General features: G+C 35.5%; 1 protein-coding gene across 7 annotated transcripts in view; it reads left to right on the top strand.

Moving 5' to 3' along the window:
- The first annotated feature begins 2,436 nt into the window (after window positions 1-2,436).
- Window positions 2,437-17,585, top strand: part of LOC136852496 (rabphilin-3A-like) — a 483,103-nt gene continuing 467,954 nt past the window's right edge. For 5 of the 7 annotated variants that reach the window (XM_067127164.1, XM_067127167.1, XM_067127166.1 and 2 more), the window contains exon 1: window positions 2,460-2,537. The gene's annotated coding sequence lies outside the window, so the exon portion shown is untranslated. Of the gene's footprint in view, window positions 2,538-17,585 lie in introns of all 7 variants that reach the window. The other 2 variants (XM_067127163.1, XM_067127168.1) reach the window with 2 other exon arrangements.

The raw sequence follows: 17,585 nt of genomic DNA, 5'->3' as shown, positions 1-17,585 counted from the left end.
AACATATTTACATTAAGATTTTCCATGAAAAAACTGGAATCGAAAGTTTTTCCGGGATTCTTGTCAGTTGCAGCGATTCTGGTCATGGCATGCATGATTTATTTAATATTTATATTATTTATGAAGTGAGTCGGATGGATCTGATATTCTTGTTCGTCACTGAATATATACCGTTTCAGTAACAAGCTGTTTCGTATAATTACAGTTCAGGAAAAAATGGAATTTTAATAATTTATGTTGAATAGTCAAGTTAATTTCTCCGGTTCTTGAGATTTTAATCGTTGGAAATTCAACCGGTTCAGCGCACAATCTAGAGTTTTCCTCCTAAAACACCGTCAAGTTTTGATATTCACTCCCAAGCTCTGTTTTCCCATAGGCTTTTTTCCCTTTCCATTGCCCACTGTAGCTTGCATCAGACCCATAGGATCTGTTGCACGTTTCAGTATTTCAAATAGTAGGGAGTCCGCCATGAATATATGAACTTGCAGCATAGGTCGTTTTTTTTTACTCTTATATTTATGAGGTTTGATAAAGTTATTAGTTTGGCCGTTCCTTTAACAGATATTTTGTATGAAAATGTGTTGTTGTTGTTGTTATTATTATTATTATTTATTATTATTATTATTATTATTATTATTATTATTATTATTATCAAAATATGATTTATATTAAAAAGTCTCTGGGATTACCATGATGTCCATTTTTAATCGTAATTTAACTAAACCAAATAAATACACTAGTTTTTCGTTTTACAACCTGTATTAGATCACAGACACATACACACACACACACACACACAGGGGATTTATATAATGATATATATATATATTCAACGATATACGTTATATATATATATATATATATATATGTTCATTTACATATATATATCGGTGATAATTATATATATATTTATATATATATATATATATATATATATATATATATATATATATATATATATATATATATATATATATATATATATATATATATATATATATATATATATATATATATATATATATATATATATATATATAATCCAGGTTCTCTACAAGTATTTAAGAATGAACTCACAAGCCCTTGCTTTATGTATCTAGGATGTAAGGAAGGCTTGCCACAGTCGTCTAACATTCAGGCACAGAGGTCACTGCTTAGGTCAGATGGGGCACAATGGTTTTTTGGTGGAATGTGCCTGAATCTTGAAGCCTTTCTGTTTTTTCGGGGAATCGAATCCTGACCCATGATCTCTATAGTGGCTGATTGTGTATGAATTATTTAGTGCTAAATTACTATCCTGTCCACTAGACCGTAGGTCTATAAATTTTTCAAGACGGAAAGACCTTTCTGTGAGCACCACTAGTACTGTTTAGTTCCGTCTTAAACTATATACAAAATAAATACATACTTCACTTTTAAGGAAGAAAAAGAAGAAGAAGAGAGGGAGAGAGAGAGAGAGAGAGAATTGTAATACTTCATAAGTAAATATTAGGTTTTCTTGTAAAGATGCAACAAGTGCTTGATGATTAGATGAGCATTTTACAGAGAGCCAGCGGAATCTTTAGTCTATGTTCTTCTCATGTTTCCCGATTTTTTGCTTTCACATTGCTCATGTAAGCTTTTAGCATGTGGTTTCTTCACTCCAAATCAGTAATTCTCTATAGTTTGTTTTTATGTATAAAAAGTTTTGATTGGGATAAGAAAATAACGTCTTTGACAAAATCCTTTCAGTTTCGTAACTGGAACTGTGGAACACTGGAAAATGGAAATAAAATTTTTTGAAGTTTTATATTATTTAAAATTAATAACAACGGGAAAAGATGAAATTCAGAATCTTGGAGGTATTTTGTAACTTGTATGATCATAATACAACAATCTTAAACCTCCTTTACATAGGGAAAAATTGTCCTGAAAGATGAAAAATGCGCACGCTCGATGAAAATAACAGGTGGGTCATCGGTATTCATTTATATGAGTTTCCCTATTGATTTCGAGTACGTTTTCTATGAACGAGACCTCATGTGACGTCATCACACCTGCGTTCGACCCGCAGAAAATGAAATAAGAGCAGGCGTTATACTCATAGATTTGGAAACTGTTACAACAGAAAATTAAGTATGTGAGAATTTATATTTTTGAGACATACTAACAGAAGCTAATATGAGTTCATACGCTATGCAGAGCGGCGATAGCAATTGTCTTACACTTTTCAATATGTCACAAATGTTCGTAGTAATAGTTGCAATGTATTGCGAAACATAAGGTTCAACGTTCGTCCCCTTTGAATAGCAATGGATACAATGTTAAAATTAACTCTGTATTTTATTCGAAAGTATAACAGAAATATTATTGCCTTGAGAATGTTGCTGGCGAAAGTATGAGACGTTTAATTAAGGCCAAAATAGCTTTTCTGGCGAACGTTCGCAACGAGCGTTTTCAGGTGGTGTCTGCCCGTGTCACACACACTTGTTGTGTCAGTGTGTATTTGGCAAGTGTCCCGAGTAGGTGTGTAAACCCCTTGTGGTGTTGTCACTCAGGTAAGCTCTACGCCTGCAAGTAAACTGTAGAGTTTAATAACCCCAGGCTGACTGTACTTTTTGACTCGAAATTATTTAAATCCTCTTAACGTAAACAAGAGATTCGAAGGAGAATAAAGCTGATAAATGTCGCAGCGGAAATGTTTCGTTGATAAAACTCGTATGTACACTTGCAGTACATCGGATCTTTGCACAACTTGACAAGTCAAGTGGCACACTGGCCCTGCTCCGCCCTAATTATCAATGCTGTGGACGTACTTTTAATTTGTGCATTTATTAATTCGACGGGAATTTATTATGTTGTATGTAATTGTAAAAAGGTATTTTATTATAATACTTTTGGAGCAGTTTAACTGATGTAAATGCTAGGCCTATGTTCCAATTTTTCATAGCTAAAAATGAGACGATAATTTTAGCTCGCCATACTATATATATATATATATATATATATATATATATATATATATATATATATATATATATATATATATATATATATATATATTCCCTTTTACTTCATATGATGGAGTAAATATATTTTAGTAAACGTTATTCGTTCATAAGCTTAGGCCTTTTTTTTTTTCCCTATGATAAATAGCACTAGGGTAGCCCACTTAAAAATTTAGTCATTGACGGAATTTAATTCTCATACAAGTTTCAGGGGTTAGAGAGTTTGTCCCGGACCGGGGGGTGATTCCAGAAAATAAACATTCATACGTTTACAGCTGAATCGGTGATGAAACCCCTGTCTGATAAAACTTCCAAAACCTTAGCTGCTAGGCCTAAATGACCCTGCGCAGAATTCTCATTTGCAGCGTGTAAACTAAGGTACACAGCACTGCATGCCATAACTTTGCAATACCTTTTTTGCACCACGTATCCAATCCATTCAGGGTCTTCCTCTCATCCTTCCCCCTAACAGTTCCATAGGCCTATCATTTTTCGTTCTTTCCACGTGACTACTCTAACTTTAAAACTCGTTTACTAGTTTTTGCAGCCCACACTCTATTCACCACTTATTTTCATATACCAATACATTTATTTTGGTTAAAAAGTCTACGAGAGATTTTGTAATCTGATGGTCATGATACAACCCCACCAACGAACCCCACCAACGAGAGCTAGTTAGGACTTGATTTCTTGGAGAGTCAGGCACATTCTAGTAAATCACATCGTGTCTGTATTTGCTTGGTAGTTTGCCAATTGGATGGGTCATGGCTAGTTGGGGCAGCCACGGAACTAGCAATGTCATCCCAAAGTACTTGTCGAAATCTGATAGGGTAGCGACCGTCAGAAGCAACGACCCAAAGAGAGAGAGAGAGAATATGAAGAAGCGAAAGCTGATATTGTATAGTACTACCAACCTAGACCAATACTGTAGAGTACCAGTAAACTAGAAGAAATTTTGAAAAATCTAATAACGAGAGAGAGAGAGAGAGAGAGAGAGAGAGAGAGAGAGAGAGAGAGAGAGAGAGAGAGGGGTTGGGGGGAGATAAGTAGAGGCTGATGCTGATGCTGTATAGTACGACCAAACTAGGCCAATACTATATAGTACCACTAAACTAGGAGACGAAATTTTGAACATTGTAATAGAGAGAGAGAGAGAGAGAGGGGGGGGGTTGCTGGATAAGGAATGGCTGGGGGCTTATAATATATAGTAATACTAACTAGGCCAATATTCTAATAACGAGAGAGAGAGAGGGGCGGGGTGGGGTCCCTAATACTGTGTAGTGCTACTAAACTAGAAGACAAAATTTTGAACAATCTAAAAGAGAGAGAGCCCCCCCCGCACCGATACTGTGTAGTACCACTAAACTAAGAGAAAATTTTGAACAATCCAATAGAGAGAGAGAGAGAGAGAAAGAAGATGGGCCAACGTACAGGCTAATACTGTTTAGTACCAGTAAACTAGGAGACGAAACTTTGAAAAATCTAATAACGAGAGAGAGATGGGTGGCGGGGGTGGGGGGAGTGAGCGATGGTCATTATATGAAGAGCAGGAATCATTTCTTGTTCAGTCAAGTCAATGTGTAAAAGATTCTAGCATTCTGAATTCTGAATAGATGACAAAATAAATATCGTGCGTTATATTGTTAAAATCCGGCGGTCACTGTGTTTGGAAATAATTTTTGTCTATCTAATTAACGTATACGGAACCCTTATCGATATACAGGTGTCAGGAGAAGGGGATGGACTGATAGAGAAAGAGGGTGCGGGGGGTGGGGGTTGAGAGTGTGTGTGTCATTGTCCATCCTTGAGAGACCCGCACCTACTGTGGATTAATTTATCACTGTTATAGGTCAGCCTTGATTGTATCCCGACGAGTGTTGTTGTACTTTGGTTAATGACTATGATTGCTCCAGAGAATTGTGAAATACTACCGTTCACAAAGTCAGGAGTAACTTCAACGAGGATGTTGTTAGCTGGTAATTTAATAACCTCTGTTACCAATCAAGTCCTTTCATCTTCTTGCCTGTGTCTGCCTAGCTGTTTGTGTCTCGGTTTGTCTGAGAGGCCGGTTGGCCGGGAAATGTAGTCCCTTCAATTTATTTTATTTTATTTATTTATTTTTTTTTGGTTGTGTATGTGTTGCTCCGCCACAGAATAACGCTGTCGCAGACCGACAGTTTTTTTTTTCCACATAAACTGTCTTGTATACATTTTGTCGAGTAGTCCATTTCGGATGTGTCTGTCAGTGTGAACCTTATTCTTGAACTGCAAGTACTAGTTTTCTTTACTTCTCTGCCTATTTTTTAACGAGTGATGGTAGTCCGTAAGTGGGAAAACGGCGACAGGAAAAAGTTTCCTAAGCTTGTCCATGTTGGGACATAAACATTTCACCTAAAAATAGGTTTCTGCTTCAGAAAACATTTTTCGTGTATATACAATTTCTGTCTATCATCATGAATTACTTGGATTTCCAAGTGACAAGATTAGGCTCATAGGCCTAACAGCATTCCTAATACGTCCCAGTCTAACTTTCCTTGACCTAAATAAACTAGGACACGAAGATCCTACCGGGCCGGAGGGAGAAGAGATTGCAGTTGATTTTTGTAATGATTTATCTTTGGTTTCTTTGCTTACAATTTAGCTCTCGAACGAGTGACTTGCTCGAACCCTTTCCACCTGACTTAGTGGTTTTATTTCTGGTTTAGAGGAAAGTTTCTAATCAGTCTTCCCTTTGCAGTCTTCTGGAGGTACGTTTTTAAATATGAAGAGAACTTGTTTATTTTTCTAGCATTTCATACAATCCACAATATTGTAATGATTTGTATAACCATCGTTTCTTCAAAAGTAATCTTTACCATTTAATCCTAGGCTAATATGCAAATGTTCTGCCTTTTCAGGGAATCCTTATTTAATACCATGGCTTCCTTTCTTGCTTGCACAATGTTCATACAGTAAATCTTATTTTGCATTCACAGACCTTTTACTGTCAACCTTTATATGAGACGGTTTCCCAACATTTTATTATTCAACCCCAACTGGTAACCAAAGAATGAAGTAATGAAATATGTGCACACTAACATATGTGAGCGGAGATGTATATTAATATCTAAGACATCGGGAAAATCGCTTTTAATGTCGTAGTTCAGCATATTTATTAAGACCGCTTTCACAATCATTCAATGACTTCGTCAGCTCCCAAATATACCGCGAGGTTTTTATCAGCTGACGAAGCTGTCAAGCGCCCCCCCCCCCGCCCCCCACTTTTCTTTGCAGATTTAATTATTCTAATTTCAGATTAGAAAAATCTGTACGAATCACGTTTTTTCCAACTGGATTCAAGTTTCCTCGTATACATTTACATACATTATGTTTTAAATTTACATTTTCATAAAATTGACCGAGAAGAATTTCGTGTTAGTCTAAAATTATTATTGTTTTTGTAACAGGTTGGGTAAAATATAATTGCTATTTTTTTGCAAATTAGTGATTGATTGTGTTACATGTGTTTGTGTGTGTGTGTGTGTGTATGTGTGTGTGCGTGTAAGTGTGAGAGACAGAGAGAGAGAGAGAGAGAGAGAGAGAGAGAGAGAGAGAGAGAGAGAGAGAGAGAGAGAGAGAGAGAGAGAATTCGTCTTTGAAATTTAACTTTTGTAAGTATCTTTGAATCCAAGTGTTATATATATATATATATATATATATATATATATATATATATATATATATATATATATATATATATATATATACATACATGAATGTCTTTTCCTGTAATACTACAGTGTAATATGAATATAAGAAGGCCCATAAAACACTATTTAAACGTTGAAGCCATATATTTCGGGCACTTGCTTCTGTGCCCCTGTTCACTGGTAGAATATGGACAGATGAAATGTTACAAGGGTATATATACAAAACATAAAGGTGTGGCCTTAAGTCTCCGATGGTATGAAGGTGACCGTTTCCTAAGAAGGAGGAGAATGACCAATTCCCTGGTGGTTTTTGGCCTCATTAGCTCCCGTTTGGCGACGGATCTGGAGGTCGTGTTTCTTGGGTCATCTTCTTCAGGAGGGGTCTGAGGATTAAAGCGTCGATGTCGTCCGATTTCCAATGTCCTCCTGACAGGTTCGTATTGTTGGTTTGATTGATGATAGCAGATTCCAGTGAACAGGGGCACAGAAGCAAGTGCCTGAAATGTATGGTTTCAACGTTTAAATAGTGTTTTATGGGCCTTCTTATATTCATATATATACATATACATACATACATACATACTACCTACTATATGTATATATATATATATATATATATATATATATATATATATATATATATATATATATATATATATATATATATATATATATATATGCAAAATAACAAAATAAGAGAGAGAGCGCGCAAATTCGTCTTTGAAGTCAGACGAATAATAATGAAAATGCTACCCATTAACCTAGGGTTAGACCTATGGGTAGACCTAGGCTTACATGCTGTGTGATACCATTTAATTCCTTACTTTTCCATTTCTTTTAACAGAACAGATAGGCATAAGTGCCTTGTAGGCAGGACACACGCATGCGCAAAGCTAGTCAGTCAAAGAATCATAAAGACTAATAATCAACATATACAAAGTGCTACGTCACTTACCCTATTTCATCACAAAAGCTCGATAAAAATATTTGCAGCTTAAGCAAAAATCATAATTTTTTTGCTCATTCTTCAACAGTAATAAGTTCATTAAAAGCATCCCATTAGGAAAGTTAGGTTTAATGTATCCATTTAATTATTTTTAATAGACGCCCAACGATATTGTTTTCGCACTCAGCCATAACTTATTTTGAGTGTTTTCCCTTACAAAATATCACATTATTATTATTATTATTATTATTATTATTATTATTATGCTGATAATGGTGATTATTATAGTGATAAGATTAGTAGATTTCATCGGAATTCATGTCATTACCATTGCGAGAGTTCTCTTATAGTTTGCTTTCTTGTAGCTTACAGTAAATACGGCATTTTATATCACTGAAGCTAACCATGATATGCTCGTGTTGCAATGTTACAATGACATCGGTTACCATGATAGCGGCTACTGATATTTACCCTCAGCTCTGAAAAACAGACTATAGCTTAGGGATTAAGAGCTCTAAAAGAAGCTGGGAACATTAATTGCTCTCTCTCTCTCTCTCTCTCTCTCTCTCTCTCTCTCTACGTGCGCTTGAATGTACTTTTATCATCTTTTAATCGTAACTTCTTTTCCTAGAATGCTTTTACTCGGAAATTTTCTTAATGCATAGAAAAGAGAATGTGCTTTATTTAGCAGCCTTTAATGATCATTTCACATCACTTGTCACTATTAAAAATGAGAGGGATATAAAATGTACAAAAATAAAGATTAAAGAGTACAATTAATTCTTGTTACTTCTATTCATCACGATCGTGAGCGAAACATTTTGAGACTCGAGTTGTTTCCCAAGTCGAAAATGCACACACACACACACATATATATATATATATATATATATATATATATATATATATATATATATATATATACGTATATACATATAATATATACAGTAGATACATACATATATGTATGTATATATATATATATATATATATATATATATATATATATATATATATATATATATATATATATATATGTATATATATATATGAGCATTAAGCCGTTTCTCATTACAAAGGGCGGAGGAGGGAGGGCTAGTGAAAAAACAAGGCGTAGTTACTGTCAAATTTGTAATTTAATTTCTGAATCGAGGATGAACTCGTATGCAGAGAAAAAACACATAAACTACTCCATATATCTGCACACGTATTACCAGCTTATGTCTATCAATCTCTATATATATAATATATATATATATATATATATATATATATATATATATATATATATATATATATATACTGTATATATATATATATATATATATACACGCACATTTATATGTATGCTATACAGTATGTACAGACAACCACAGCATTGTGTTTTCCTTTTTTATCATACAAAAATGCTAAAGTTTTTCGTAAGGGAAGTGAAGATACTTTAATCTCCCAGAATGATCAAGTAGAGCATGAATATCTGAAAATAATGAGAAAGTGTGGTTTTATTTTTCTGGGTAATTGTACCTGTATACTGGCGTTTCAGTAACATTGGTCGTTGATAGCTTCCTGGTGTTTCGTATAGGCTAATGTTGTTGTTTACGTAGTACGGATATTTAGTTGACTGATTGATTTAATATTATTTTCTTCTCTGTTTTTCTTTTCATCACATGAGGCTGTTGTTCCGCGGAAGCTTGATTTGCAAGTCAATGGCGTTTTAGGTTTGTCTCGTGAATGTTTTCTCGTTTTGAATATCAATGGGAAAGAGCATGTTTTTATTTTACAGCGACAGCAACAAAACAACAACAGAAATAATAATAATAATAATAATAATAATAATAATAATAATAATAATAATAATAATAATAATAACAATTTGTAATCCATCTTTCCTTGATTGTCCATTCAGCCACTTTTACATTTTGCGGCGCCTCTTCACAAAATGCTATTTCAGTCTGCCAATAACCTTTTGAGATGACTTGTGTTACAGACAGACAGACACGCTAACATACAGAGCTGAGGAAGATATTCCCTAGATTTTGAATTACGACTCGACAAAATCAGGAACATATTCCCTAGATTTTGAATTGCGACTTAGGAAACTGAGGAAGACACTAAATATTTTATTACGACCCAGACAACTGAGGGAAATATTTCTTAGATTTCGAATTACGACTCCTCCGCACGATATTCTTAGCTACTGAGTATCATTGTATTAGTTTTTTTTTTTTTTACATATAACCATTTTGTTGGGTTTTCTCGTTTATCATAGTATTCTAATTCTAGAATGCCTAACCTTTCCCCTTGCGTCTAGAAAATTTATTTCTTTACACTAATATTTTTTTTTCACAAGTCATTCCCTGAAGAAAATATGTTAAAAAATACTCAGATTGTTACAAAATATACTGCTATACTTACATCTTTATTCAGCTGGTGCCACAATCATATGTTGTAATATTCCATTTTTATTTTCGGTACTCTCTCTCTCTCTCTCTCTCTCTCTCTCTCTCTCTCTCTCTCTCTCTCTCTCATCTTATTCAAAACTGGAAGGAGGGAGGCTTTCCCACCTGGGAAGTGAATGGTCTTTTATTTTCCCCTCTCCTCCCATTGACCCTTCCCCGGTGCTTTGCGGGCCTGGTTGCTAATCAGCTCATGATTAAAGTTCGGGATTACGATACTTTGTCAACAGATGGGGAGGAAATTTGCCTAGAAATTGGGATTCACGAACGGGAGAGGGATCTTTCTCTCTTCATATCCTCACCTCCGGCTTACTTCTCCATGTGGGGGAAGTGGGAGGGAGGTAAGAGGAATGAAGAGAAAATTCCCCCATGTAAGTGGTTAAGTGGGCCTGGGGAATTTCTATAGGAAAAAACGTACTTGAAGAATCGCATTTCATTCGAAACAGGACAGAAACGTAACCATGAACTTCTGATGAAATAAAAATAAAAGACAAATGTAAATCTGAACATTTTAAGTGAGAAATATAACAGAGTTCGGTCGTGTACTTCAAATCAAATGAGAATCATTACAGAGACGTAAACCTGAAATCCATATTAAACAAGTAAATGAGAAACATGAGAAAAACTAGGTCATGAACCATACGTGAAGATACGAAAAGTATAATGTCTATTATGAGAAAGGATCATATCATTTGCCAAAAGCTTTGAAGACCCTAGTAAAGTTTTTCAAACAAGTCTGTGAGGTAATTATTGTGCTACTTGGGAACTCTTCATGTAGGTTAGTTTCCCACTTAATTGGTAATGATGTTTACGATAATTTCCAGATCTTCTAACATATTTTCCGGTGTATTTGTGTCCTGTTGGTCGAAGTAGTATATGTTACTAGATTTTCAGCAACACGTGAAAGCAGTAGTTTACTAAATTAAAGGAAAAGAAGGTCCCTGAATAAAAAACCGATTTTCTTCCCACTAGCAGCGTCTGTTGCAAGCGGAGTATATCCATCGAAATAGTTAGTCTAGTCTTGATATTTAAGTCAAATACTGTAGACAAACGAAACAAACATCCTTGTGAATGTTGTTACAGTTTAATCGGGCCAATTAACCTTTCTTCCTAGCATAGTTCTGCATAACCATCCTTACCATAACCACGCCAGTTCGACTTAGTTAACCTTATCTCAGTTTAAGCATGTCTCGATTTGACGTATCTGTCAATCCCTTTGACCTTATCAATTTTAAGGTGCCTTTGCATCAAAACTGCGTATCCCTCTGCAAGGCTTTACAAAAAGTTTGCCGAGCTGAGGCCTAGCGCTTTATTCCTTGGTTCACAGCATACGGTTTCAAAATTAAAATTCTGCTGCACTTTCCTGGTTAAATTTAGACTCGTTCATCACCCAAGTCAAATAAGATCTCTCTGACACTTGAGCTGAAATTCGTGAGGATCTGATCATGTGTTTCGCCTTCTACTTTTTAATCACAGTGAGCTGCTTTTTAGAAAAACGGGAGGTAGTTTTTGCCCTTCAATGACAGTATGAAGATTGATCCTTCTTCATAATCTAATTAACTGATTAATTGGATAATGCACTGGATAGCTCCCATTTTCCAAATAACATTGAGTAATATTAAAAAAAGTCGGTACTGTCAAATAACAGTCATTCACAGCTCTGCAAAAATACGCTGCTTCTAAAAAGCTTAAAAACAATACCTTCAAAATCTCGGAACTGTACAACAAACGGTGTGTAAATCCTCTTTGGAATCGTAGTGATATGATTAAACTCTGGCTAGGAAAGTCGAAAAGAACATTGAAAGGTCGCTTAACTTTAGCCTTCATTGCCCTGTCTCTTGCACTAGTTCGTGCTACTCTTTACTAGGAGCTGTTGTACTTTGTATCAGGATTAATATTAATCCTGATTTGTATTCTGTCTAGTGCCGTGATTTCACCTCTCCCAGTAATAAAGCGCTATGGTTTTTTTTTTTATTGTAAGGCTTTTGAGCCGTAACTGTGTTACTTTTCTTAAGTTGTTTCGTGTTACTGTTAGTGTATGTGCATACGTTTAGATGATATGATGTGGCATAATCTTAAACCTGGATAAATTTATTGTAAGAAAGAGTGAATAATAAACGGTAATTTATAGGAAAAGCTACGATAGGTTCTGTCGCAGGAGGAATAGCTGAAGCATTCTTACTCATTATATGGATATTTTTATATAGAAGAGGCCCTAAATGACATTACCTTGCCAAGCAAGTTTCACTGCACACACTTTTATATATATATATATATATATATTTATATATATATATATATATATATATATATATATATATATATATATATATTATAGATATATATTTAGATAATGGAAATCATAGAGATAAACGAATAGAGTAATATATATTTTAAGCATTAGTTGAAAAATCAGTCATAGAAATTCAGGCATGTGAATTATTATCGCACCGTTTCTCGTACTTGAGAAAACCAGTACAGTGAAACCATATGTGTATTCCTTGAAGTTTCGTCCCTACTCGCTTATTTACAATATAATGTCGTTTACATCGCTTTTAGAGGCATCAACACGCGAGAATCATAATTACGCGGAAATTCGGTTTCTGGAAGATTTTTTCTAGCGAAAGAATGAATGAGAAGTAGGGGGGAAAAAATGGAAGCATATTCCCAATTCAGGCAGAGCGCTCTTTAGCTAACTGGCGTAGAACGTTACCTTTAAGATTATCCTCTTATCGGGAGACTCGCATGCACAGCTTCTGTTCTAAATGCAGTGGCACGGGAGCCATCGTTACATGGCGTTACTTGCTGAGCAGGGTAGAAGCCATCTTGATAACAGTTTTGGAAGCTTTCTAGATTGACGTAGCAGCGCTGGGAATGCTGTATGTTCATGGGTGAATGTGGTTGAAACATTCAGCTAAAAACTTCCAAATTAATAGGCAGCAGTACTAGAATCCTCCTAGACTGATAGGTGGTAGTGCTAAAATCATACAGTGATGGGCAGCTGTGCTATATGACAACTAGACTGTTGGGCACCAGTGTCAGAGGCTTTAGATTGAGAAATTAATCAGTGTTTTAAAGATTATAGAGGGACAAATTGCAAGTCGAGCTTATTGGCGCATTGCGTGTGCACGGGAAAAAAGCAGCTACTTCATGCTTGACGGCAAACTTAACTGTAATGACGTTAATAAGAATATGAACATGGCTGCGTGTAGAAAAAAGAAATTAGTCAGTGCAAGGTAATATATCTAGGAAAAAATATAAACAAGACGGAGGTGGCACACCATGCAAATCACTTCAAAATCATGTGAACAGTGCGATGTGTAAATACAACATGTCTGACTCAGCAAGTTGTAAAATTCATTTCAGAGAAGACTTTGTGCATTTCTTCAGGTTTTAATTGAAGCACCTTTTCGCAAATCCTACGGAGTGGTTGGCCAACCACTCCTGCTTGTATCTCTCATGGATTTCTCAAATTAAAACGTGCAAATGGAATATTTTTATTCCCCAAATGAGGGTAAATTTAATTCTCTCGACCCTATCCTCAACTGTCGCAAAATTCCTAAATCTGACAATTCTGGGCCATGGTGGTGGTGAACATATTTTGCTAATGCCGAAGGGACTGGCAACCAAATGAATTTTGGTCCATTTTAGAACAGTACAAAGAAGTGGACGGAGAAAGTGGTTCTCCAGTCATAAGGAAAAACTAAAGTACAGGAATCAGGATAAATGGCGGAAGGAAGAGAAGTACATAGCCATTATTAGATATCTTTCAACCAGACCCCATTTGAGAAAAAAAAAAAACTCTCTAGACGGAAAAATATTAGATGAAGCGCCATTTACATACATTCTCGTACACGATCAAGTGTGCTCTCCGTAAATTGGCTAGACAGGCTGTTACGTAAATACGCAGCAAAGTTATACTGATTCCATACATTTTTTATGCTGTCCGAGTGTTTCATGCACACACACACACAAATAAATTTTTAAACAGAAAAATATAAAAAAGAAAAGAACACAACTACTGCTATTGATAACGTGCAGTTCTGGTACGCCTGCACTCCATTCATAATTCAGTGTATATACTGCACGGTGAGATAGTGTGTCATATACCTCTGTCAGTTAGGTTCTCTTTAACATCATGGCGCCATTAAGTTCTGTATTGCTTGGTAACAGCGCACTACGACTGACGACTTTGTAGACTCTCTCTCTCCATATATATATATATAAAATAATATATATACTGTATATATATGTATATATATGAATATATGTATATATATGAATATACTGTATGTATATATAATACATATATATATATATATATATATATATATATATATATATATATATATATATTAGTGAGTGACGTGGCTCAGACTTAGAACGCTGGGCTTGCATATGAAAGATCCTTGGTTTGAGTACTGGTCCTTAGCTCACCAATCAATCCAGTTGCGAACTGAAAAAAGTGTCAGTTGGAGTAAAGGCTAAAAGGTGTATGGTGAAGATCTTTATTTATATATATAAGGTGTAATATGTCTATGAATTTATGTGTAATCGCGCTTGCAGTCGTAGTTATAGAGTAACTTTCATTTGCAGGATAATTTGTTTTTAAAATAACACTTTTTTTTTTTAATAAGCAAGTTGGAACATTGAAGTGAAAATAAGAGAGAAAAATAATTTTGAAAACCCCTTTGATTTCCATTTATTTCCCCCCGTTCTATCATACGTGTATTTCTTATTTTTTTTTTTTTTATGGAACAAAAGGTCTTTTCGTCGAGGTATCATAATGAAACAGGGTTCGAAGCAAACCCAATTTGCAACCCATTTTCTTTAGGGTATTTCCCAGGATGCTCTGCCACCGAAAGGCAAGCCTCTTGAGACGAGAGAGAGAGAGAGAGAGAGAGAGAGAGAGAGAGAGAGAGAGAGAGAGAGAGGTCTATGGGCTAATGGAGGATTTTTGTTATTTACAATAGAGCTAAAAGGAGGGAGGAGGATCCGGAGAAGAGGGATTTCAGAGCTTTTTGGAAAGTCCGAGATTCGATTTTCTTTGAAGCGAGGAGGTGACCTTGCTGTCACTAATACGCCCTCGAATGTCCAATCGGGTCACCTATTTCTTCCTTGCGAAGGAGCATGGAATTCCTCTTTTCTGTGAGTTTGTTTGCTTGTTTTTCGTTTGTTCATACGTCGTCTCACAAAGTTATAGATGGGTTTTGGTCCAAGGAAAATTGGTTAGAGTGTGAGATGTGTCAATCAACGCTCATGTCAAAGATTTTTTTTTAATACGTGAATGCAGTAAGATATATATACATATATATACACACACTATATATATATATATATATATATATATATATATATATATATATATATATATATATATATATATATATATATACGCATGTATGTTTATAATCACTCTTGACGGGTGATTTACATAATGCTAGCAAATATATATTGTATTTCTGCCACTAAGATGGCGTAGCATTAAAACCGTCACCGGTCAGTATTTACAACCGTGTTCGTTTCTTCCAAGTGATTTTGGTATAATATATATATATATATATATATATATATATATATATATATATATATATATATATATATATGTATATATATATTATATATATTTTATTTATTATTTATTTATTATATTAGCAGGGTTGTTCTATCTCAGACGTGCTTTGTGTCTTAGTTCTACTTTTTAAAAATTTTTTCGTTGAGGTTTGTTGACGAAGCATCTGCTGCATGTTGGAAGTGTTAACTGACCTTTACTGTATATAAGCGTCATTATAGTCTTTTCTCTAACTTCCTTTATTGCCTTCCCGTCCAGAATCTAATTTCAACTCAAGTTTGAGCTCAGTTATTAAGATTTTACTTCTTCAGAAATTTATCATCATCATCATCATCATCATCATCATCATCATCATCATCGTTATCCACCACTTAAGCCTGGTGTCCAGTACTTTGCGTTTTATGTGCACACATTCGTAACGCCCATCACAAAAGAATTTTAAGATATTTTTCGTCTACTAAAAATCCCGTGTGTTGTTTTTATTAATATTTCCCAACAAATTTACTTACATCAGTAAGGCCGCTGCTGCATGCTTAGGGCGTGGCACCTTTTCTCTTTAATAGGGTTACGAATTTATCATTTATTTACCCCAAATGAGATCGAACTGTGATATTTCAAAAAAGAAGAAAAAAAAAGTACGGATTGGTCCATAAGCCTACGTAGTGAGGTTAGGCTTATTCCGTTCTCATTTAATGTCATAAAATATTCTGAAACATCAGTCGATTACCCGCGAGACTCCCTTCCATCAAACGAAGGTAAACATATCCGGAGAAACATTGTTGATACTGACATTTTCTTCGGCGTAATTAGCTAAAGGTCGGGAGAGGATTTTTTCGTTACATTGTGTGATGTTGGTTCCACATGTGACAATTCTTTTGTTGGGTTCAGTATAATGCTTCTTGACCCTTATGGTAAAATGCTTACTCTTATCTCTCTCTCTCTCTCTCTCTCTCTCTCTCTCTCTCTCTCTCTCTCTCTCTCTCTCGCGGGGCTTCCTCGTGGTCTAGCGTTACCACAGTTACATCTTTATAGGGAGTCCCCTATAGCGGGATACTGCCATCATTGTATCGTATGTGGCGCACTGTAGGCATTACTAAAGGTTGTTTGCAGTGTTCCTGCGGTCCCTAACGGGGCCCAGTTTTACTTTACCTCCATTCCCGCTTCATTTCTTCAGTCTAACTGCCCGACCTCTCTAATTGTTACTTAGTGCGACTGTGTGGTTTTCTCTCAGTTCCACATGTAAATCCTTGTACTTCACCTCCTTTATTCTGGATCGCTTCATCTTGCTGTCCAACCACTCCAACTCCCTCTTTTCGCTGCCTTAGTGGCCGAGAGCGCCCCAGTGCTTGACAAACTAAATTTCATAGAATCATAAAATCAACCACTGGGAGTTTCCGGATTTGATGCGGGACGAAAGCAAAATGCTTTTGATTGTCTGTCTTACACCACTGTACCTCTCTTGACCTACGCAGTGAATTATGTACTGTGTGGTGAGTCTGCTGTTTTGTGGGTTGCAGCTGGAGAGAGAGAGAGAGAGAGAGGTGGAACTATTCATTTTCTGGCTTTCTCCAGTTGCTTATTCTGTATCGCAGAGTTACAGATAGTTTATGCTTGAATAAACCGCTTAAATATGAGCGTGCCTGTATTTTGTTTTGCTGTCTCCGGAGGAACCACTTCTTGGTGAAATAGGATAGTGGGAATGGTTTATATATGTATATATATGTGTGTGTGTGTGTGTGTGTGTGTATATACAAAGACTATCATTATTCTGCATGTATATCATTTTCTTATGAGTTATTCTGGTTTTTAGTTTTCTGCCAACCCTAACTCCTCAGTTCAAATTACCTTCCAGCATATCCTGTTCCACATTTTGCGCTGGCCAGGTTCCTTTTCCGTGTTCGTTGTGGCACTCCAGGGACTAATCTTCTGCGCCTT

The sequence above is a fragment of the Macrobrachium rosenbergii genome, chromosome 25 (assembly GCF_040412425.1).
Source record: "Macrobrachium rosenbergii isolate ZJJX-2024 chromosome 25, ASM4041242v1, whole genome shotgun sequence".
In the NCBI taxonomy this organism is placed as follows: domain Eukaryota; kingdom Metazoa; phylum Arthropoda; class Malacostraca; order Decapoda; family Palaemonidae; genus Macrobrachium; species Macrobrachium rosenbergii.
Note: the sequence above shows the minus strand (reverse complement) of the source record. Positions and strands in the feature narration are given on the sequence as shown.